Genomic DNA, 25,576 nt, shown 5'->3' with positions numbered 1-25,576 from the left:
TAGGCAGGCAGGTAGGTTGGTAGGTAGATAGAGAGATAGATATAAATGGCCAGTCCATTGATTATCAAAAAACAAAACATAAAAAAATAAAATAAAATGACTTTGAGTTATAGCAAGATGAGAAAGCTTTGGTGGGAAGGAGGTGTGGCCAGAAGGTAGAATAGGAATTGCATTTAAGCTGGTTATTAAGGATTCTATGGAAGAAAAGTTTATTAATCAATAACTAATTTTATCTAGCATTGATGGAATGTATCTTTTTTGTTGCATAATAAATATACATAATAAATATACATCTATTGCCCTTCTTCTAACTATACACTAACTTAATAGTGTCCCCCTTGAAGCAATAAGGAAAATATTGCGTGCAGGTAGTCTGTTGTCCAAGTCAGCAAATGAGAAGTGGTAGAAATTCAGAGATATGATCCCACATAGTGATTACTCTGTTTTTCCATCATTAACCATAGCCAGCCTATTGACAATTAAAACTGTTATTATTTTCTTCATAATAAAGGCCTGCAAACAAACAAAATGTGGATAACAAGCAAAAAAGAAATTTTGATAGCATTACAAGATCTGACAATTAAGTTCGTGAACTTGTTGCAATGATGTTGCTAACCTTTTTTTATTTCAGAGGAATTGTTCATCATGAATTTGAACCAACTGGACAAACAGTTAACTAAGTTTGCTATTTGGAAGTACTGAAAGAGCTGTGTGAAAAAGTTAGACGACCTGAACTTTTCTCCAATAATTCAGGCTCTTGTATCACGGCAATGCACCAGCTCACACGGCACTGTCTGTGAGGGAGTTTTTAGCCAGTAAATAAATAACTGTATTGGAACACCCTCTCTATTCACCTGATCTGGCCCCCAATGACGTCTTTCTTTTCCTGAAGATAAAGGAATTATTGAAAGGAAGACATTTTGATGACATTTAGGACATCAAGCATAATACAATGACAGCTCTGATGGTCCTTCCAAAAAAAAAAGTTCCAAAATTGCTCTGAAGGGTGGAGTAGGTGCAGGCATCAGTGCATAGCTTCCCAAGGGGAGTACTTCGAAGGTGACTGTAGTGATATTCAGCAATGAGGTATATAGCACTTTTTCTAGGATGAGTTCACAAACTTAACTGTCAGACCTCATATGTCAAACATAGATATAATGAAAAAACAAACAAACAAACAAACAAAAAAGTGCTTCTAACATAAGATGGTGGTTTACAAAATGCCAAATCTCCATTAGGCCTAATGATATACATCATAAATATATAACTTAAGTTAAGTCATCCTCATTTGCTCTTTCTTTGTGATATTGAAACATTTCAGTGTTTTTTTTGTGATATTACTTTACATGGAGTTTAAGAATTCAACCCTTAGAGTATTTACTGTAATTTATGGTAGTAACCTGTGATCTCTGAGCCAGTGAGGCTGCCATGTAAGTCAGCTAATTCCAGCCAACCCTCTGGCAGCTAATTGGTAAACAAAACAATGAGAAGTTTTAAAATATTAAATTAGATCTTGAATTACCGTCAACCCCATTAGCACATTGTATTGTTGAGCAGTGATTTCAGTAAATGAGAATTCTAAGTTGAATGAAACACAAAAGACCAAAATAAAAAAATACTAATCATACAGATTATCCAACACAGGCACTTAAATTACCACTCCTGTTTTATAGTTATTATCATACCTCTATAATCCATGTCCCTTTACAAGGCTATTCAAGCTATAACACATGACAGGCAGTGCATTGCTCTGCTATTTATAAGGTGCCTTGGGTCATGTTATATGGCACAAGACTAAAGGCAGAATCACTTAAACCACCCAAGAAGTGCAATAATCCCTAACAAATGCACAGCCTGGAGTGTCTTATTGCTGTTATGAAATGAAATTCATACATTAAACTAAAAAAAAAAAATTGTCAGACCCGGAACATTTATTGGGAATAATAAACATGTCTGTCTATCCATTGATGCATTTTTTTCAGGAATCAGAAGTGATTGTTCCAGCCCCATAGATTATCTATTGTGTCTGAAATGCAAACTCCATCGATCTTGTTGGTTTCAGACTTCCCAAACATTGCAAGTAAGACCCATTATACCAACACTTTTTAAGCCGATAGGTTTCTGTCCCTCACATTCTCCTGGTTTCCACTGGGTTTGATTTTAGTAATGATTCATGTGGGCTGGGGGAAAAAAACAAACAAACAAACAAACAAAAACCAACAAAAAACACAACAAACAAAAACACGTCAGGTTTAACATGTAATGAAAATACACTTGCAGAATATACTATAAATAAACTTGCAAAAGAATGTAGTTACATTGCCTGCTTGGATCATAGGATACTGAGGGTAATGATGAATGATAATATGTTCAAGTTGAGAGAGTCATTGTGTGGGGGAGAGTATCAGCAGTTAGAAGAGCTGGCTTTATTTAACACCTTCATTAATGACCTGAAGGAGGGAGGGAACCACACCCTAATTAAAACATGAAGCAACACTAAATTGGAAGGTGTAGCAAGTACTAGTGAGGACAGAAAAAAATAATACAAATCCAATTAAAGAGATTAAACATGTCAGCAAAAAATAAAAATAAAAAAATAACCAACTTAAATTTAGCTTGGTAACATATAAACACATTCATCAGAGGAAAATAACAACAGATCCATATTTTTGCTAAAGCTGTGAGAAAAGTATCAAAATTCAGATAATCCCCACATTGGATTTCATAAGTGACACCAAATACCTACTTGTACTGACTGTCCCATTTCCTTTTGGGCATCTTACTGTTATAACCCAAGAGACTACAATTCCACTTCTGGTAATCGGTGATTTATTTGGAACCTTTACAATAGTAGTTTCTTTTGCCCAGTACCTTCAGTGACAACTTTTATTCTGATGGTTAAGTCTCAATGTCAAGACTGTATAAATATCACTTAGAAAAAGAAGCCTTTATTCCTGGACAATAATACATATATAAAAGAAACAGAGTGAAAGAATCACACAGACTATGCAGACAGCCTCAGAAAACCCAAAATTAAAGTACATATGTACAAACTGAATACATTAATTCACATGAGTTCACGTCGCAAACAAAAGATTTTTATTTTATTTTTCGTGCATGTGTTTGTGTGTGTGTGTGAGTGTTATGGGATGTGTACACAAAGGAATTCAATTCAAGAGTCATTTAAAAACCAAGTTCCCCCAAGGACTGTTTAATATTGTATGTGATACCCTTCCAAAAAACCACACAAAAATGCATACCATTTCAAAAAAAAAAAAGCGAGAAAAGTTTCTAGTTCTATTGAGAACCAGTATTTTGTTTGCAGGGAGAAGCATCCTTCCTCCTTATTGTAGGACAAAGCTGTTTTTATCTCAGGTGGACAAGAGTATGGATGCTCATACTTAGAAATGTGTCTATTTTACAATCACCAAAGGCTAAAGCACTCCATTCTGAAACATTCTTTTGAGGGTCAAGAGAGGTTTATGATGCCACTGATTAAGAACACAACGTGGAATAATTGATGGAGAGAAGCATAACATTTTGCTTGGCTTGTCCTGAAAGCCATTCATACAAATTCCTCCTTTATATATGAGGAGAAGCAGGACCTAAATGGATAGGGCTGTGGCTGGAGCTCTGGAAAGCCTGGCTTTCTGCCTAACTCTGTTTAGAAGGGTCTGATTTGCACCCTTTCAATTAGTGAGACACAATCCTCATCCCTATCAGTCCTAGGGACACTGCACATATTAGTTGGACAACAAAGGCAGGAGCCGGGCTACAATTTGATGACCTCAAAATTGTCTCCTATTTGGACTGACTGCCTGATTTTAGAACTATGTCACTCGATTACTGACCTTAGTTTCTCAGCCCTTTGAAATGTTTTCCAGATCATGCCAGCTGGAAACTTTAAGAGAGTCAGTATCACATAGACCAAAAACTTGGTGGCCAGATGTCTGGGTTTGGATCCTGGCCCTGCCCTTGTGTGACCTAAGGCAAGCTACTTAAACTCAGTGCCCTTGTGTCCTTATCTGAAAAATTCTGGTGGTTAATTATCTATCTTATAGCATTGTTGGGACTCATGAGTTTACAGAGTATTCAGCTCCACATGGCCTGTGGACAACCGAAATCTGCCCTAAAGTTTTAGTGTATTTCATGGAGTTTATTTTCTCGAAACCACTATAACCCTCAGAAACTGCTTCTATATTAGCTGTTCTCATTCTACAAAATATTAGCCTCATTACTGAACTAGGGTTTGACAGCATGATAGTGTTTGTTGGAATATGTGTTTTGGGGGAGAGTGAAGTGGGGAAAGAGGAGGAAGAGTGTATCACAGCAATGCAAACCACTGCAAATTAAATCATATACATCTTTAGTTATAAAAAGTTATTTGTCTATCCCGTCATCAGGAACTTTCTCTCCTGTCTATATTACCCTTCACAATCCCCTCTTTCCCCCTTTCTCCAATATCTAAGAGGCAAAATCATTGATTGAATGATTGAATCATTATGCAGCATAACTGTAATTGCTGAGGATTCCAGAGACATACGTGTCCTCGTGTCTTTCTCTGGACCCAAGATCTCATTGAAATATTTTCTTTAAAAAAAAATAGCTTCTTTCCTAAAAATAACCTGGTGATTGATACCCAGTAACCTAAAATGTGTCTTCTCTGTTCCATATGCGTGATTACAAACATTTCCAAGCAAAGCTACGGTCATTATTTCATCTTTATTTCCCAGTGATGCAAGTATGAAGGACATGATATACCTAAGGAAATAGAAGCTGACAAAGTCAGGTGACTTTCCCAGGGTCATACACTACGTTTTTGACAAGATTCAAATTAAGCATGCAGCGTATTTCTCTTATTCAAAGCAGTCGTACTGATATATTTGGTCTTTGAAAAGGAGATGCCATCTACTCTCACAACTGTTCTACCCATTTAAATCAAATCAGCTAGATGTTCTGCTAATCAGTTGTCTTCAGTAAAGTAAACAAACAAGCCAAATTAGTATCCAAAAATATTAATTAACTGAATTTGCCAATTCACGAAACAGATTTGGCAATTTCATCTAAAGGGTCAGATGAGCCGAGTAAGCGTTAATGGTTATTTACTGAAGCACACTTTTATTCACCACTGCATAGAATTATATATTTTTAAAATCTGCTTCAGTCTCAAAAACAAATTGTTGGGTGCTTACAGAAATGTTGTTGCAAAATGAACGGATTTGTCACCAAACAAGAAACACATAATCAGAGTGGCTGACTGCGCTCTCATTAGGTCTCAGCCTTGGGTTGACACTGACACGTGTGTTGAGCCAAGACTTTTCAGGGAGAGCTGAAGTCTCATTATATGGGTGGTCGGGACTATTGCTATTCTGCTATTATAATTTTACCACATTTTTGAAGTCTACTTCATGTTTCTTTTCTTTAAATTCAGCCTGAGTAAATGAGATGGAATTATAAGTAATTCATAGAAAGATTTAACATTCACAATTTTGAAATGCATTGCAGTGATGCAGCACGGTTACAATGTTTGAAAAACAACCACCTAAGCCAACTAAATAACAACAAGAATAAGATTGGAATGCTAAAATTAAAACAAAAGGCTCACATGAAATTGCCTCATTTGGTGTCTGGCTAAGCAGTTGCTCTTTTTCATTATTTTAAAACTCCAGCTACTTAAAGAAAATTCTCACTGTTGTCTTAGGTGTCATTGAAGTTCACTGGAGTCTCCAGAGATAAAGAAGGCTCAGTGAGTTCCAGGAGAATACATTATCTCAAGTCTCCATATAAAGGTAGGGCAAACGTAAGTACTCTTAGGACAAGAGTATTTCAAAACCAAGGGGCGCTTGGAAATCCAGCAGGATTAGGAGGTCTAGAAACTACATATAATGACGTGAGGTGGAAGGCGAGGGTGTGAGCACTGCAGAAAATGGGAGACCAACAGGTATAGGAAAACAAGGAAAGAACAACTGAGCATTAAAGTATCCTGCCCTGAACTAGTGGACCTTGGAAAATAAGCTTGTGTTGAACCCTGATTGCCTGAGGGTGCTCACATCTATGGAAACTGGAACCCAAGGATAAATACCTTGGACTCACAAGCTGGGCAGGATAGATGGTTTGTTAAGTAGCTTTAATCCCCCCTCACCTTTGTTTCCAATAAAGGAGGACTTAATCCCAGCAGAGTCTCAGATTTACCTATATCACTCTAAAATTTGAGTTACCCATTGCTGTTATTCCATATCAGCCATAAAGAATATAATTACCAAATGAAATTTGCCTTGTAAGTAAACTCAAAGTTTCAGTTCTTTGCTAATTTAAAGACTGAACGGTGATTGGTGCACATACTCAAAGGTACAAATTGTGTGTGTTTTCGTAGTCTTTCAATGAAATTGAGTCAATGAATAGAGATTCATGAGGGGTGTGTTTATATTGAGGAAAATTTAAAGGTCACAGAAGACCTACATCAAAACCAGGGGAAACGATAGACAAGGAAATGTTAGAGAAAAAGTATTATTTAAAATTATTTAAAAGACATATGTTGTATTTGAAAGCAAAATTTCATTCCACATTAGAACAATCAATATTGTGGATTATATATATTACTATTGAACTCTATGGCTATGGATCATCTTTCAAAAGATACACAATTGTCCTCCAGTTATACTGTCTCACAAATATTATGTTGACTTTTTTCCTTTGCAAGTCAGAAAAAGGGAGGTGATAGGCTATAAAATAGATAGTAAAATCCAGATTATGGCTTGCAGTGTGGAATCCTGAGTCACCTTCAAAATAGAATGTCATGAGCTCTACATCCACCAAAGAAATGGCTTTGTGGTAATAATTAAGAGATTCCTAAATGTTATATATTAATGACTAGTTCACAGAGGGAGAAAATCAGCAGCTACCCGGGACCCACAATGCAAGCCTTTTAAACTCACCAGGCTTACAGGTTGCAAGGAGGTACCTAAATAAGGCAAAACTACCTTTTAAATATAAAGTGGCACTTTGTTAAATGAATAAATGAGCAAAGGAAAAATTATAGTCTTATTCTATGTGATATTAAGAATTCTGCAAATTACACAGTTTTTCTAAGTATTGAGTTAGTAATAATAAACACAGTGGGGCTATATATCTTCAGTTCCTTGGAATCATTGCAAAGAGGCAGAAAAATATCCACACTGCAGTTCTACTTGGTTGACAATAGAGGATCCTTTCAAGAAGGCTGTTGACCCCTGAGAAATGTGATTTCCATTTGCAAGGCCATTGCTCATCTTATTTGGTTAACTGACTCTTTGGATGAGTGATATTAAATAGAGAGCATTCAGCAAGCATAGCAGCAAGCAAAAAAGATTCTGAGGTGGCCTCAGCTCATGGAGGTTCCTAACTTCCCCAGGTGTCTGTGGGCAAAAACTCAGCATGAATTGTCTTATATTCCAAACATCTTAAAACATGAGCAGAAACAAATATATATCACTAAAGGTTTCTTACATATTGTGGTACACATCTTTTTTTTTTTCCCTGCTGTGAATCGATATTCCCTCTTGTTTTTTGGTTCTCGAAGGGAAGCTTATAGGTAATTGCTACTTGACAACTGACGATCAAACAACACATTTAATTCAACTGATACTTACCCTGGTTGACTGATTTGCCAGCCCTGTGCAAGGTGTCAGCTCTGTGTCTTTGGTCAGGTAACCTAAATTCCTCTCAGAGCCCCTGCCTCCTCATCTATGAAAAGAGAATCCCCTTCAGTGACTTTTGAGCTCTGCTCCTTAGAGTTGGGGCAATTCTCTAGAGAAATGGGCAAACAAGATAAGCAGAATAGGTTACTGGGCAGTTCACTCAGCTCTGGTCTGTTCTAATTTTAGACTTCTGCATTTGAGCCACACAACTACAGTTTTAAAATACTGGGAAACCACTCAAATGATTTTTAAAGTCCCTCCTAGCTGGTGTTATTGGGTTCTAAGAACAGAGGATTTGGGCAACATGATCTCAACTCTAAGGTAACTCCCAGATGCAATTGACTCAAAAAACTATGACAACAAAAATAAGCACAAGAAACAGCAAACTGTTCACGACCTGTAAAGAACAAGAGCTCAGTCTCTGAGGTCAGATGAAAAAGGTTCTAGGAGCTCAGAGATGGAGTAAGGAGAGAAACTTCAACAAGGATAGGCAGGAGGGGCTAGTCCAGAAAAGAAAGGATGAATGAGATTGTGTCAGTTGTTGCAGTGCAAAGCAAGAAAGAAAAAGTAGAATGTCAAAGAGAGAAATGGGAATGGCCTATATGGAAGCCACACAGCGTACCCAGAAGTGTAAGTGGAAAGAAACGTCGTCCAGTTATTTCCCAGTGAAGCACTAATGGGTGTTAACATTATAAATAAATAGATAGGTAGGTAGATGATAGATAGATAGATAGATAGATAGATAGATAGATGGATGGATGGATGGATGGATGGATGGATGGATGGATGGATGGATGGATGGATAGATAGATAGATAGATAGATAGATAGATAGATAGATAGATAGATAGATAGATAGATAGATAGATAGATAACGAAGGGAGACTTCTCAGGGTCTTAAAGAGAATCTTGAGGAAATTGGTCTGGCTGAGCTTATTAGACGGGGCGAAGAATGGAGAGGGACTTCATCTGGGAGAACACGTGGTAATCTGGCTCCAGTTTATTGTATACAATGCAGAAGAAATAACAAACCGCTGTTTCATTGAGATGACATCATTTTTACTGAAACCCACAGTATTATTATCTAAGCTTCTTCGGTTTCCTATTTACTATTGAGCAAGTGTTTTTGATTTTTGTTTTGTCCATCCTCCTACTGAAAGTGACAGGTTACATGTTACGGACTATAACACTAATACATAAACTCTTGACAATCTAGTGTCCAGTGTGTAGCAAGTCTATTTACGACCCAACTTTTCCATCATGCCCTCATCCTCATTTTGCTTTCTATCATAGGCAAATCATATATTAACTTGTTTCCAATTCCTGATATGTAAATCACTAATTTATAAAATATGACCCAGATGAGTGGATTAGGTGAACAATCTAAAGGAAAAATGTTTATAAAATGTGTAGCTAATATACTGCTCACCCTAAATAGTAAATATGATTTAGCGAGTGATAATTACCCAGAAAATCACTGAGTAAATTAAACATTGAGCTTGTGTTTTGTTTTTGTTTTTTATTTTCTTTTATGTTTTTGTCTTTTTACCTTGGATCAAAGAACAGTGTGTTAAATTTGCAGAGCAGAAATGTCCAATTCGGGGTCTTGTGGTTGTGGTGTGGTGTTGAAAATGTGTAGGAAAAGTCATATAGAACAGTTTTGAGTTTTTAAATGTGCTCATCTATGAATTACTTTGATGTTAATGACATTTATTTAAGATAAACCAGGAGCATTCTCACCTGAATGAGCTTAGTTTTATAGAGGTGAAGCTATTTGTTAAAGGTGGAAATTAATGAACAAGGATGAAAAGTTTGAATGAGTGGTCTTATCTGGCCTCTGAAAATGGAGGTAAGAGGGAAAATGTTATAAAAACTAAGTAATAACGGAGGCAATGTTAACTGAGTAGTTACTAAATATTAGGGAATGTTAGGCTTCACAATGAGATAGGTTGTTATTTTCTTAATGAGAGATTGGAAGAATCAAATTCTTAAGTAGCTTTAGTAATTTGCTCACTTTTAGCTCCAACTCATAACTGGTGGAGTCGTGTTTTTGTCCTAGGGTTTTCTGATTCCAGAATCCATGTTCTTAACCACTTTAAAACGTACTTTCGAAGTTCTGCCCCAAATTGCACAGATGTGGTTCAATTCACATCTAGGGAAAATGGACCTCGTGTGTGTGTGTGTGTGTGTGTGTGTGTGTGTGTGTGTGTGTGTGGTGAGTGGGAGAGTACGTCACTGCTGCCTACTCTGACACTGCAGGAATAATTACAGGATTTAGCAGATGTCAGCACTTGGGAATGAAAGTTGATAAGAAAAGGCAGCCTTCTTTTTAAAAATCCTCTAATCCTAGAAGGAAATGTCACAACAGAAACGGAAGCCAGGCAAAATCCAAGCATACCATTGAGTAAGGGGATAGACAAGATAGAAACTCAAGTTATAGTCTAATATTTTTTAAAATAAAAGGGAGGTCAGGTTGAAATGCTGTGAGTCAGACTCAGGGTTCTCCGTGGTACATTGGACACCAGGTCTTTTGGCACAGAGCCTGCAATGACAGCCATCAATCTGTCAGCCTCACCAGCATTCTGAGAACAACTGGTCTCCTGGTCCCAATTTACTGCTTTATCCCTGTGGTTACAACTTGAGCAACCATGTTACATGACCTCACTGGTTGGTCATTGTTCAGTGTTCCATATGTGGACAGCTAACTAGACTTGGGCTAGTTATTATAACAGGAAAAAGTCAGCAAAAGGACAGATATTAGGTACCCAGGAGACCCATATTCATTCCTTGAGGATCACATGAGCTTCATAAAAACAGAATTCTTCTGAATCTGCTATACCCAGGGGCTTATACCTGAGATCCTCAAGGTAGTTTTTCACCTCTAGGCTCTATCCTACACCAGGGCCTATTTCAGTCCTAATGAGGTGGGACATCAATTCAGTGTCAAATGTATGCTTTCCTTCCTCTATCCCCCAACCTAGTGGAACTTACACTAAAGTTATCCATCTAGACCTAGGACTCCAACCAAGCATAGATCTTTTTTTTTTTCCGTCTCCAAGTCCCTAAACAATAACATTGACCATGAATCCACCTGCCTTCCTTGTCCTCAGCCCATACATTCCCACTGGGCTCATTTGCCTAAAATTGAACTTCTGTTACCTTGGGATTTCAAACAATTATTTTGTCAGAGGTCCTAGTGCTATGTTGTGATAAGAATTATACACGGAAATCAAATTTTGATTTAGATGCCCAACTTTAATCTTAGGTCTTTTTCCTCCTGTGAATAGATCCTGACCCAGAGCCCAGGGAATAGGATCTACTGTCCAAGGTGGAAAGTCGTAATGACTACTGGTTTCCTCAACAACTTCTAGTACTGAACCCTCTACCCCACCTCAAACCCTGACTCTGACACTTATGTGGATCTTAACAAGCTCTCTTCCAAGGAGCCAATCCCCTTAATAGTCCCAGCACCTTTCACGCTTTCCTCCAACAACTGAAACTGAGGTGGGGGAAAAAAAAAAGAAAACTCTACTGACTGAGACAAATGATGAGTATGTTCTTTTAAACATGACGTTGTAAGGGTCTCATACAGTAACAATTTGTATCTGCCGTTGGAAAGCTTACAGTCTACTTAAGAGATAGAACTAAATATAAAATGGTAGCACACCTCATACTTATATCCTCGACAGTCCAAATCATACTGAAAGTGTATGAGACTGGAAATGCTTGAAAGGTGTGTGGAAACTATATTCATGGTGATGACTCCATTCATGAAAGCCAGACAGTGCTGAGGGTTATACCTATAAGGAAGACACTGCTTTATAGATGAGAAAACAAAGACTTAAAGGTTAACTACTTTCCCAATATCGCACACCAAGTATGACTTGAGGATCAAAGTTTTGCATTTTCTGCAAATCGAATCCCCACCTGCACACCCCACCCCCGTCATGCTCTTAGCGAGAAAAACAAAACAAAAAAAACCCTCAATGCTGGAACTTAAAGAAGGATATGATTTGAATTGCTTGAAAGTGTGAACAAAAGGAATATGATTTGAACCCATATGGCTTCGTCAGTGTTAATCAATCATTTGTGCCAGTCAATTCTCATTCAAATGGAAGAGACCAGCATGTGATGTATTGAACAGTCTGTCATTTCTGCTAATTCTGTCAGGACTGTAATGGTGAGTACTACCTGGCTACTATAGCACGATTCTGGAAGCTCATGGACACCAGTTCTGAGCGAAATGTGGGCCTGGGTGATTGGGAAAGAAAGCCAGATCCGTTCAGTGCAGAACCAATTAGTTCTTACCCTTACCACTTTCTCATCCGCAAATGGCTTTTTTTCTTTTCTCCAGCTGTTATCTGTTTTTCAGCTTGCAGTTTGTCTAATGAGGTATTTGGTACTTAATCTTTCAGAATAATGAATGAGTCCGTCTCTCTGTAAAGGTGGTTCCTGTCCTGGGAGCACTGTGGCAGCTTGTCAGGATGCCAGGCTATTGTTTGTCAAGACTCTATGAGGCTGGCTTCCATGAATGTGTCTGACATTGAGATTACATTGCCTCACAGAGATGGGGCATCCTGGGAATGGCAAGGCTGTGAAGAAAACACCTCCCCCTGGTGAACTTAACAGCTTAGAGTCACATATTAGATTTTCAAGAGAAGCGAAATTTATGGCATAGTTCATTCTACAAATCAGATTTGTCAGTAATATAAAATGATTTTTCAAGTTCCTAAAATACCTACACATGCACATATATACACTACTGTGAAGCTTCATATTATACCCACTAGCCACAGTGGCTATTTAAATATAAATAAATACAATTATAAATTTATGTCTGCATTTTCACCAGGCATATTTAATGTGAACAATAGCCACGTGTGACTAATTTCTACTAGTGTTGGACACCACAGATATAGAATATTTCCATTGTTTCTCAAAGTTGTGCTGGACAGCACTATTCTAGAAGCATAAATAAATAAATTTAGCATTTTTAATGACTACACTAATTACATCAAATATATAATAATAAATAATAAGCAGTTAGTACATGTTCTGTCTAAACAAGGGTCAGAAATTTAGCATTTTTCACCAAACACAGACTATTTAAAAATCATACATTTACCTCCATGGTACTAAAGAATAAATAATTAATAGAATCCCCCAGACTAAATAAATCCCTATATACAACAGGGATAAGGAACTGCCCATGTCTCAGCTCCATTCACAGATCAAAAATTAGTAAATCCTCTTAAGTGGTGTATCTCATGGTATGATCTCAAGTTCATCTGCATTACAATTACATGACCAGAGCATTTAATAATAAAATTAAAGTAGAGCTTTGGAATCTGAATTTAATAAGCAATCCGTGGTATTCTTTCTCATATTTTGATTTAAGAATATCTGCTATAGGGTCAAAGAGAAATGACTTATTGGTCTCTCTGCATTTCTCAAATGAAGACAGTGACACTTCCTGGATTTAAATCTTGGCTCAGCCACTTACAACTGTGCTACCCTGGGCTAGCTTACCCAGAAACTCCCCAGTGGATATCTCCTCCAATATCATTGGCTGGGTTTGGCTGTGTCATACACCCTTGAGTGAACTCAAAACAGGCAAGCAGAATAAATGGCCATGATTACTTAAACTAATTAGTTTTCATCCCAGGGTAGTAGAAAATGCCATGAAGTGCATGGTCATCCAATAATAAACAAGGTTTGAGGTCATTACCAAGGAAGATGAGTAGGATGGCTTTTGGGAGGTAACCAACAGTGTCTTGTACAAAATCTTCTTTAAAACTCAAACATAAGTTATTACTGCCACGTCTACATGATAGATTAATATAGAAAACTACAGAACTCTTTAAAATACTGAAGTCTGCATAGCTTGTTAGAGATTTATAATTAGAGGCACTGTCTGCTCAATTAAAGATGCCTTATTCCTACATTTATACATAGATAACTTCCATTGGCTTGCTTTTCTCTTTCTGTCATAACGTTTCCCCTCACGTATGTCCTTCTTTTCCTTTTATATTTTATGCCAGGACATCCCCTCTGCACATCCTCTATCACACCCCAATACCTCCTTGCTACCAGACTCAAAAATATACCATGAATTTCATTTTATCCTTTTCCTTATTTGCAAATATTGTGTAATTTTTTTAATCTACTCGATCGTAATCAGTAACTATATAAAAGGATTACCCTATGCTGTGCTTGGGAACACACACACACACACACACACATACACACATATAATACACACACACACACACACACTATATATATATATATATGTATGTATATCAAGGTAAAATGGATATATTATATACAAGATAAAATGGATAAGAGACCCAACGATTCCTTCATTTTTCAGGCTTAGGAAGGATATTGTAAATAGGAAGACATCTGACATTTCTTCACCCTCAATAGAAAAACCTTATTGCAGACTTTTGAAGATGTGATAGGAGAACGAAACATGAAAAATGCATCTTCACAAAAGGAAAGGAAGCCAATACCCCAGGAGTTAAAAAACCCCAGTCCATTACAGTGGTTGCAACCGTCTGGCTGCATTTCAAGACCTTGTATTTACGAGCTTGCTCTCAGCTTTCCAGCTGTCTCAGGCGATGGCCTAAAAGGAAGATGATAGCTTCAGGTGGGGAATGAGAGCAGATGGGATGGTCACTTAAAGCATGGGGTCCTGTTATCATCACCATGCGTTTGATTCCTTAATTATTAAGGAATGAGGGTAGAGAAATTAAGGGAATGTAATGAGCATTTTCAAATAGGCTGCGTTTTTTCAAAGTGCCCATGAGGAAGCACCTGTTCTGGTTATACTCTTTACAGCAAGAATGCTTTGGTGTTTCTGTAGGTTTGTTTCTGCTTGTGTCAGATTATTTCTAGGAGACAATTTTATCTTTGATCATTTAATTCTGGTAATAAGGATTATATTTATGGTAAAAAGGCAAACTATCCAGCAGAAGCAACATTTGACTGACTATATAATATTGTAGGTAGTCTACAATAAGAGTGACACGATGCCATTTAGGGTGGTTTATCTAAAATGTCTTAGCTTTGATTTCTCTAATTGTAAGGTAGAGATAATATCAAGGATAACAATATACCAGGGGTGCCAAAAAATGTATAAAAGTAGACACTTTGGTCAAGGTTGCTCAAGCAGTATTTTGCCATAATCAGAAGTGTCTGGACACTGATGGTAACCACTTTGAGCTCCTCTTATAATTGCAGAAGTCAAACATGACTTGTATTCATCTTTTGTTATTAGTAATGTTATTAAAATTCTAATACAGTTTTTTTTTCCTTTCTTAAAATGTATATACATTTTTGGCATCCTCTGTGTATATCCAAGCTCACTCTCAAGAACAGTGAAGATTAACTGAAATGATTAGAGCATTGCGTAATGAGATGGAAATTATAGTTTAAGTCTCCATGTGAGTCAACTGCTGTAAAAAGTGGCAAGCAGAACTGTAGCAACAATGATAACAAGCATCTTGATCTCCAAATGTGGTATTATATTCTGTCCAGGCATCTCATAGATGCTCATTTTTATACATAGTACAATTGGTAGTATGACAACTTGGCCAAATCCACCTTCCTGCCAGGAGGAAAAAATGAGTTAAAATGCAATTGCCTCCTCTCTGTCTAAAGAGCTGCTTATGAGAACATGTAAAGACACTGGTGTCACCTTGGGACCATGGAAACATGAGAGTGGAGCTAGATTTAAAGATTTAAAGTCAGAGGAGAGAGGACACAAAATGGTGTGGCCAATTAGGGTAACCAGCTGTGCATTATGGGGAAATATGTGGCATTGATCAACCCTGAAAGATTGAAGTAGATTGAGTAGAAAGAGAGAGATGCACTCTAGGTGAGAACTGCCAGAGGACAGCAGCACGACATGAGCAAAAGCCATCAGGATGTAGGGTACAATAAGAAAACACATTTGTAAATGTAGAAATTTGTGTTTGTTTATAGCAATTTCAGAAATACATTATGGGGTCCAACTTTTATCAACTGAAATGATAAGGAATGCAAAAAATATATATATTTGGGCTTTTTCCTTGAAGTTATTAAAGATATTTGAGATTTCCTCAGCAAACCTGTTTGTTTTCATACTACTCTGATGACACATTTTTATACTAAATTTCAAGTATAGTAAGAGAAATATTAAACTCATTAAACTCCTTTAGTTTATTATAACAATGTTGAAAGTGGAGATAATGGGAAAGAGACAATGTCCTAACATATAATACAATCACCTAATATATATTACCATATCTTTCAATACCCTGTGGACTTTATAGAACAGGAATTAATTGACATACTACAGTCCATGGGCCAAATGTAGCCTACTGCATTCTTGTTTAAATAAAGTTTTATTGAAACGCAGCCATATCCATTCATTTACAAATTTTCCAAGGCTGATTTTGTGCTACAATAACAGAATTAAGTCAAGAATTGAGACAGGATATGTGGTCTTCAAATCCTAAAATATTTACTATCTTCCCCCTTACAGAAAAAGTTTACCCACACTATCATAGATGTGAGCACATTCCAGTGCTATCAAAAAAGGTAATTAGGCAATTAATCATGAATTAATCAATTTTAAAGTAGATAAAAGCAGGAAGGGGCTGCTTTAAAGGGTATAATCTCTCTTCCTTTTGTTTAAACCTCTCTCTTTTCAAAAGCCACTAATCTTTCCTAGCATCTCTTATCCATAATATCAAAAAAGAACAACAATAGAACAGGTAGAGAATAGAAGACAGTACTGATGATGACTTGCTCAAATAAGAAAATGTTTGGACACAATTCGAGTGTTATGGATGTTACACTGATAAAATTTATCTTGCCAAATAACGCAGATTTGATTATAAATTTCCAAATCTGGTTACATTTGTATAGATTTTAAATATCTTCAGTACTTTTTTTTTTTTTTTTTTTTTTAAAACATCTACCAGTGCAACTCAGCAGATAATTTTATGTTCCATATGTGGGTAAGGTTTCTGTATGTTGGGGCAAGGCAATATTTTAAAATGAGTTTCCAGCCAACCACATCTTTTTTGGCTCTCAAAAAAGTCTTAGGCTTTCTAGGGGGTAAATGAATATGTAATTGTATAATTAGGCAATTGCTGCTCCTGTTTCTCCTGTAATATCGTCCGGCTGTGCCACAAGACAAGGTCACTGAATGCGTTAGACTAAAAATGGAAATAGGCTGTTGGAGAAGCTGATGGGAATGACCTGCTGTGGACTGTTTTGTGTGGGCTGAGGCCTCATGAGATCACTTCCTAAATTAGATCCCCCTGTAGGTGCACTCAGCCTTTTCTTAATGTGGTTTTCCTTCCTCTTCCTCACTTACTTTGAGGCAGAATAGGAAGCCACCCAAGTAGTTTGATTTAAAAGATATAAGAAAGTTGTTCAGCCCAGAAGGAAATTCATCTCAGTCTGTTTCAGAAGTAAAACTCCACTATTACTGCATTGTTTCTTAGTGCTAAGGAACCAGTGCAGGAGTGGGAACATATGGAATTCAGTGATATGTGGCCAGGCTTGGGACACCCCACCACCCACAATCTTCCCCTAAATTACCTATTTCTCCTGAGTCATAGTTTCCCCACATGTATAACTGAGATCTGTATAATAATTATCTTGAAGAATGTCTTAAGGATCAAATTAGATGATGTATGTGAATGGTACATTATAAATTATGAAGTTATAATTAAGGCATTGATTCTTGAACTGTCCCATTTCAAATCCCAGCTGCCTCATGAAGGCAGGCATCATTCTCACTCTGGCAGTATAATTTTATTAGAACATTTTCCTCTTGACTGTTAAGGGCAACCCAGTGAGCAATGGTCTCCTAAAGGTGGGAAACGGAGTAGAGAGACAAATTTGATGATGGGGGGCTTCCATGTGGGTATTTTTTTTTTTTTAAGTGACATCTATGTTTTGAAATAAAGTATAAAGACAGAACTGGGTAACAGGAAGAGAACCTAGGCATAGAATGGAGCACACAGCCACTGTATACAAACTTTATCTGGTTCAAAATTTTACCAAAGAGGAGTCCTGATGCTACCTACTGTTTTTGTCATAGCCAAGCAAAGGATATGGAATCTAATTTGTTGCCAATTTTTAACCAAATGGGAAGATTTCAGGTTAAAAAAAATAATAATTTCCTAGGGAGTGAATGAGCCCCAGGGATATAACTCTGCCCTTTCATAAATCAAATAGAAAAGAAGAATAGGACAGACTTGCCAAATACTTATAAATCAAATGTGCCCCCAAATAAGCTGCATTCCTAATAAAGGCATTCAAATAGCCCAGGAAAGAGGCATGCAAATCATTCTGCATGTAAATCACTGTAAGTGGGTGCTAATAAATTTTAGCTTGACTGAAATGGCAAAATTTCAGAGGAATTAATGGAAGGTGGGAATATTTAGAAAGCAGATGGAATCCCGTTAATCATTTGATCAAGTACAACTGGACCCTATAAATTACTTGAACACATTTCTGTCTTTTCCAGCATGATCAGGGAATCAGTCTCATACTAGGTCAACTTACTAAGTCTAAATTAAACTTTACATGAATTCCCTCTATATTAGAAAACTCCCCACTTTTTCTATGAAGTCTCCAGTTTCAGATTAACTCAATTGTTTGGCAGGTGCCCATATGAAGAATTGCCTTCCTGTTTTTTTCTAACCTTATTGATTCTCAGGGCAACCATTCAATTCTTCCATACCTGCCTCATCATTTAATATTCTCTCTCCCTTCCTCTGCCACAATGCATTTATTATTCAACTGAGTAGCTGAATGATGTAATTCTGACCTATTTAAGAATGCCTTAAAAGACAAAACAGCTATTTGGTTAGGTTTTGTTTTCACACGTTAGTCACATTTCTGCGCCTGTGCCTATCTACATGGCTGGTTGATATCTTCATTCTTTTAAGATTCTAGGGAATAATAATATATGACATGCTCATTGGTATTTGACATGAAGAGCTGTGAAAAAGAGAGTTGTATTCCAAAAGGTTTTAATGGAGATTGATTTATATTAGCTTTGAGTCACACTTGAGTTTGTCTTTTAAACAAGCTGTTCGTAGTTGGAACACATTTCTGGTAGTTGAATGGTTACCTGAGGGAAAAAGTGGCTTTGCAACCATCTTTGATCACCAGAGCCATCCATTAAATACTGAAAATGAGTTTTATTGGCTCAGGCCCAGGCAGACTGAACTGCTTAATATGCTATTAAACTGAAGCTTGGAAGCAGTCATTTGAAAAATAGAGAACTTTCTTTGCCAATGGTTTTAAAAAGTTTGAGGCTTATATACATACAGTCACCCCTCCTCACAGGAATGTGCAGGGTCCATCATAACCCTAGAAAGGACTGGTTTTGTGAATGCCTGTCTGCTTGCAGTTTACATACCTCCTCAACTGCCCAAGTATATGCAAATCACTTTCCTCTGCAGGGCTTGGCAGAGGGGAAGATCATCTGATATGTGATTCACTCCTACTGTGGATAAAGCTCTATTTTGGGACAATCCACTAGATGAGGAAGGCATGATGTGGAACCTCCTCAGTAGCCTCCACTAAATCCTATGTGGACCTACAAAGTCACTTGGGATGCCCCATTAGGTCTGCCCCCTCCAGCCACCATGCCTAAGGGTTCCAGGACAAACTGATTCCAGCTCGTACGACTAAAAATCTATACTTTCAAACAGCTTACACTTAGATGAGTAAGGTCTCTTCTCCTGCTCTGCAGTCACACACACACCTGGGCACATATGCAGTCAAATCAGTCATGTGCTAAGTGCCCTATGCTCCTTCATCCAAGGGTATAAAAGAGAGAAGAATCAGCATTTCTGGGAAACCTTGGGCTCTGTGGATCTGGAAGGATGGCTTGGGGCAGCTCTAAGCAGAGAACAAACGACTTTGCATGTAAGTTGGGGCATTTGAGCAAAACGCTAAGGCGGGAAAATAAAAATAAGTGAGGAGAATAATGAATGAAGTTAACAATGTGGGAAGTTAGCCATGGCCATGGAGTTTGAGGAGATAGGGAGGAATCTCATTATAGAAGCTCAAAAGGGCCATTCCCTCAGAAGTAATGGGAAATAATAGCCATTTTGGATGGAGTCAGACTAAGGTACACTGTTTCTGTGATCAGGTGTTAGTAGGACATGGAAAAAACGAAAAATTTGGTGAAATGAAAAATAAAACTCCTACCCTGCTTAGACTTGACAGCACATCTCCTGCTACTGAGGACTTACTCTACAATGAGTCGTAGCCCTCCTGGCACAGATTAAGACTTTTTCTCAGTCTCTCTGAAAAGTGTATTCCTTTTTATCTTTATATCCTAAACAGGGGCTACATCTGATATGGTATCCTGGGCTTCCCTTGAGTTTCTCATTCATTATATCTGTAAGGATTAATTAATGTATTTTCTAGTTCACACACAAAGATGAAATACTGGAGAGAAGTTTCAATGAGTAACTGGGGTTGTGTAAACATAAAAAATGCACATTATGCCACATAAAAGTCAAGTACAATATAGGTTTAGTAAACAATATATTCTGTAAGAGTCACGTATATGGGAATATGTAGTCTGTCAGCTTTTGGTAGTTGGAGAACATGGGAGGACCCATGGATGGAGAGAGCAGGTCTAATGTGATGCATTAGCTGGCAGACTTTTAAATGAGTGCCAATTTACAGTAGGGACAAAGAGGAGGAAAGAAGACCAGCTTGGCCTTCCTCACCACTCTGGCCGGGGCCATCTCTTCTCAGGCTGACAAATCTCCTTTGTATGAAAACCTACCCATTTGTTCCCATCAGCCAGATTCAGCTCCACCTTCATTTTTCAGACTACCCTACCTGGAGATTGTTTCTCTCTTCCCTACAAAGCTCTAGAACTCGTTTACTCTCTGATAAATAATGACGTACTTAGCGCCCATCTGTCTTTGTGTTATTTAAATTTTTATTTTTATTTTACTTTATTCCTATATATCATCTGCTCCCAAAACTAAACTGCAAGCTACCTGAGGGCAAAAACAAGAACTCATTGACCTACTTTCCCTGAAGCACCAAGCCACTGGGCATATAATTGTCACAGGAAAGGTTGATAACTCAGTTTTCTGATCTCTGAACATAAGGCGGGAGAGAAAATTATTATTTGGTGTGACGGTCCAAAGCTACAGTATTTAGTCTATCTCCCGGCTGATATAACTTTGTTCTTGTTGGCTGACCTTCTAGTCCTAGGAAAAGGTATATTTTTTCAGCTTGAGCAACTCAAGTGGCCATGAGTAGAGGAGCCGGACCATCAACCATGCATTGGACAGAAACAACACTGAATCATTTCACCTCGTTTGAGCCAGAGACATAACCAAGAAATCTGCGATCCCGTGGGCAAGCTAGTCATCCATGGCCAATCTCCTTGAAGAAACTAATGTTCTTATAAAATAATTTAGAAGTCTAAAGGGATATGGTCAATGTATTGGCAAAGGAAAGTTTAGCTTCCAGATAGAAGACACTTCAACAAAATGGCTTTGGTTTCTGCATTGAACAACTCATACCAGCAAGTATTAACTGAGTGCTTATCATGTGTAGGGTGTTGTGTAGCAAAGAGAAAATGTTAATAGCCAGTCCTTTCTTGGAAATTACTTGGGAGGAGCTGACATACATCAAGATTAAAAGTGCACCACAGTTGAGCTATGGTCCAATTTTATGATACAGACATTATCATTATAAATTTTGGAATTGAGACAATAATTGTAATAGTGTTTCTAATATAATTACCCCAAATGATTGTTAAAGTGAAGATTTTTGAGCAATGCTTCACCTGTAGTGAAGCAGAATGTCTGGACCGGGTACCCAGTTAGCTATTTTTCGATATACACCTAGGTTTAAGAATCACTGTTGTATCAACTAGTGTGGAAAAGAAAGATATCAGGAATGAATAATTCTGAAAGGAGAAATATGGCTCCTTCTGTCCCTTTTCTATCCTATTTTCTGGGTCACTGGTCGGTCACAAGCAGTGTTTGGTGATGAACCGAGGGGAGATTATCCTGCTAATTTTCTCAGGATATTTTTGATTTGATATATTAATGCTCCCTTAAGGTTAATTGCACCATTCTATAGAAATTGACCAGAGAGAATGTAATTTTATACTAAATATTTTAGGCACAGTGGTCTTATCTCTAAGCCCAGCTGCTGTGAAAGTTAGACAGAGGAAAACCATGTACTTATGGAACCACCTACCACACCTTTGCCTATCATTTTCAAACTCCTGACTTCCTTTTTTCTGGAAAGATCACCACCTAATAACATAAACAGTAACACACACACACACACACACACACACACTGGCCCTTTCACAGTAGCATTGGTGCCAACTCTTGGTGCTGAGTTAAGAAAATGGTTTCTCTTACATGTACTCCATGCATGAGCAGGCACCCATGCAATGCACATGCTTTGGTTTCCTTTTAATGGTCACAAACTTTAGTCTAATTTCTTAGGTGAGTGAGATGCTAATCAAGCAGTTGAAGACCGAGCCTAGCGAAAATAATCAAATGTGAATTTGTCCGGGGGGACTCTCGACTTTGAAGAGGGAAAGAAGAAATTGTCACGTTGATTCCACTGGAGACAGCCTTCCTGTTACTAAGCGGCCCCTGGGGATACGCTACCTGATTTGCTCTTCGTCAGGTTGGCATCTCAGTGACAAGGCAATTGTAATTAGAATGAATAAAATGAGAGATGTGCCAACTTGCTGCTTATAATGCAGACTGTGACATTAAAGAAACATTGCAGTTTTATTATTTTATTTTTTTTTAATTTTTTAAGGAGTTACAAACAGCTAGTAGGTCTTTGCCTACTGGGATGCCTTCCATAAAACTCAAAACTGTCTTGCTAAAGAAAGAAAATATGATATGCTTGTTGTACTCCAGATGGTTATAGCTTACCTTTTGGGATTTTAGACTGTCTTTGGAAATTGTCTTATTTTTGTCATGCCCATTTGTGCAATGCACAGGCAATACAGATTAGGGGTAAAGAGGAGATGTAAAAGAAGATTCATGCTGTCCTATTGCCTCTAAGCTCATTGCTGCTGGGCAAGAGTTAGAGGAAAGTAATTTGGAATGCAATAATAAAAGCTATAGCCACTTGAACATGATGAGGGGTATGCCAAGGTGAGGTCTAAAGGGTGGTGGTAGAACCTGATTGATTTTTGAACTGGGTGGACCTTGATTTAGCATGGAACTTGAACAAAACCCCAAAAAATTCTGACAGCACATTTTGATTTCTCTTCTTATTTTTGAAGACTGGGGAATTAGTTAGAAATCTGAAGAGATTCTGGAAGGTGATTTATTGATTAGAATCTTGGGGACACTTGCAATTTTAAAATTATAAAAGCCATTAAACTGAAAAGTTTAGCTCCTCTGTTTTGGTGTCTAATCTGAATTCTTCATAGAGACAGTGAAGAAGTTCTCATTATTTTCCTTTTGTCACAATTGGGGATAAAATGTAATGTTTAGCTCCTCTGCAAAATAAGATTCCCATTTACCACACTCGAACTATGACTTTTGTTTTTCTCCTGCTCGATCTATACCATGTTCTTGTACAACTCTGCTCTGGTGTGTGTGTGTGTGTGTGTGTGTGTGTGTGTGTGTGTGTGTGTGTGTGTGTGTCTGCTCGATCTATACCATGTTCTTGTACAACTCTGCTCTGGTGTGTGTGTGTGTGTGTGTGTGTGTGTGTGTGTGTGTGTGTCCTCCTCTCTTCTTTGATATATTCCAACAATCCTTAAAGAGAAGAAGAAATGTTGATTAGGTGTTTGGAGGCAAGAGTCTAGAATTAAAGAGACAAGTATTGGCTGGAAAAACAAGTTGTGAGCACATGGGTGATATTTGAAATAATGAGAGTGGATAAGATCACCAGACTGATTAGGTTCTTACTCAAACCTGTGATTCTTCTATTTCTTGTCTAGACAAGGGGTTCTCAATCTTTTTAAACTCATCACCCCTTTTGAAGGGCACACAACCATATGACACACCAGTTGCTTGCTTTAAATGATGCCACATAATGTGATTTTTCCTCTAATGGAGTCAATCAATATTATGACTGAACATGAGGGCAACTGAGTTCTAACATGGATCCATGTAGTACGGCGACTACTCCCTTGTTTGAGAGAACACTGTCTAGTCAACCACGGTTATTGGTACGCAACATAGATTGTTATTTGTAGACATATCCATTCACTCTATTGAAAGGTGCCTTCATGTTGCAACATTTATCTTGCAGTAAGTCAATCATCTGTCATGCAGACGCAAATTCATTTGCTTGCCCAGCTGTGATAACATAGGTTTCATCAATGTAATATTGTTTCAGACAATTAAAATTACTTCTTTATATGAAAAAACAACACACGCACAAATCTATTTGTGTTAAAATTTGGGTAGTTTTATTTTTTTGAATAAGTGATCTCTTTGCCTTTTGAAATAAGTAACTATGAGAATAATTTTACCCTTTTTTCGGGTCTCACATTCATTCATCTTCATGAGCGAGAAGCAGGGTTCTAGATGGTCCACGTCTGTACACTTGTCCTTCTGGTAATGGCCCTGTATTCTGAATTCTGCAGCCCCTTTATTTCATGGTAGTAGTTCTTCCACTTTCCTCTTCTGTCTGCTGTCACCAGTCACTTCTTTCCTTGATCAGCATATCTTTTCTGCTGCTAATCAGCTACGATGTTTTATACACCACTATCCAAGTAAGGGCATGGGGAAGCTATATGTCTCTTCCCTTCAGCAGAATTAAGAGCATGAGAATTGTTTCCTTTGCTGCTGAAAACCTTCGCTTTAAAAATGAATTCCCCTTCTACATCTTTTCCTTTAGGAATGGCATCAGAGAAGAGCTAAGGTTTTTCAAAATTACCTATTGGCAAGTGGGCCACTGATTTAACTGACACAAACATAAGCCTTCCTATTTTTCAAAAGACTTTTGTATGTTTTATCATGTGATATCTGAAACAACCAAGATGCCAAAAACAACGCATTCTGAAAAGCAACTTCTAATTCATAATGGCGTCAATTAAAAAGGTATCTAAATATTTATATTTTCATGGACAGTAAACTTTCACTTTTGCATAAATAAGAAACTTCCCTACATCTCAGTTATCTCTGAGGTAAATTTTCCTAATGATATATTTTTTTAAGTATTTCAGTGTTTATATATCTTGATTTTATCTTCCTCTTCCTTAACAAAGTTTCACCAAAATATGTCTTATTTATCTATTAAATGGGATAGTAATATCTATAAAATATGCTGTGGTGAGTGAGAGTAGCCCTTCGGAGTCATATAGTTTTGACCCTACCAGACAGCTGTGTAACTTAATATGCATAATTTATTTCTTTAAGCCTCAGTTTCCTAATCTCTCACACAGGCACAATAGTAGTAAAACCTCATGGAGTTGAATAAATGTTCCAAGAGCTACAGTTGATAAAGCACAAGGCTAGTGCCAGGCCCCTTAAAATGCCATGTTATTTAGTTGGACACCTTCATTTTATGATAAAAGGCTTGGGATTCCAGATAAGTTAAGTGACCCCCATTTCTTTCTTACTTTACTTAGAAACAGACCCTTTGCATATATTTCCTTTAATTCTCACATTCTGCAGCATGTGCTAATATTCTCATTTTAAGGATTGTAATTGAGTCTCAGAAAATGTATGCAGTTATCCCAAAACACACAGATCTTAATTTGTAGACTTATAATTTAAAGTCACTGCTTCATGCACCATTCACAGTTGACTTGGCCCCACATACCACCAGATATAGAGTCCTTTATTTCTAAATTTTCAGGACTGTGGAGGGGAAAAATATAAAGAGAATGTGCTAGAATTATGGACAAGAGAG

The 25,576-nt window shown here is 37.5% G+C and overlaps 1 long non-coding RNA gene across 1 annotated transcript in view; it reads left to right on the top strand.

Moving 5' to 3' along the window:
- The first annotated feature begins 5,697 nt into the window (after positions 1 to 5,697).
- LOC148758418 (uncharacterized) overlaps positions 5,698 to 25,576 on the top strand; it is a 247,689-nt gene continuing 227,810 nt past the window's right edge. Inside the window, exon 1 of the long non-coding RNA XR_016020990.1 lies at positions 5,698 to 5,789. This is a non-coding gene — a long non-coding RNA (uncharacterized LOC148758418). The remainder of the gene's footprint in view (positions 5,790 to 25,576) is intronic.

Source organism: Rhinolophus sinicus, chromosome 4 (genome assembly GCF_057876585.1).
Source record: "Rhinolophus sinicus isolate RSI-liver-muscle chromosome 4, RSI-T2T, whole genome shotgun sequence".
Lineage (NCBI taxonomy): Eukaryota > Metazoa > Chordata > Mammalia > Chiroptera > Rhinolophidae > Rhinolophus > Rhinolophus sinicus.
Note: the sequence above shows the minus strand (reverse complement) of the source record. Positions and strands in the feature narration are given on the sequence as shown.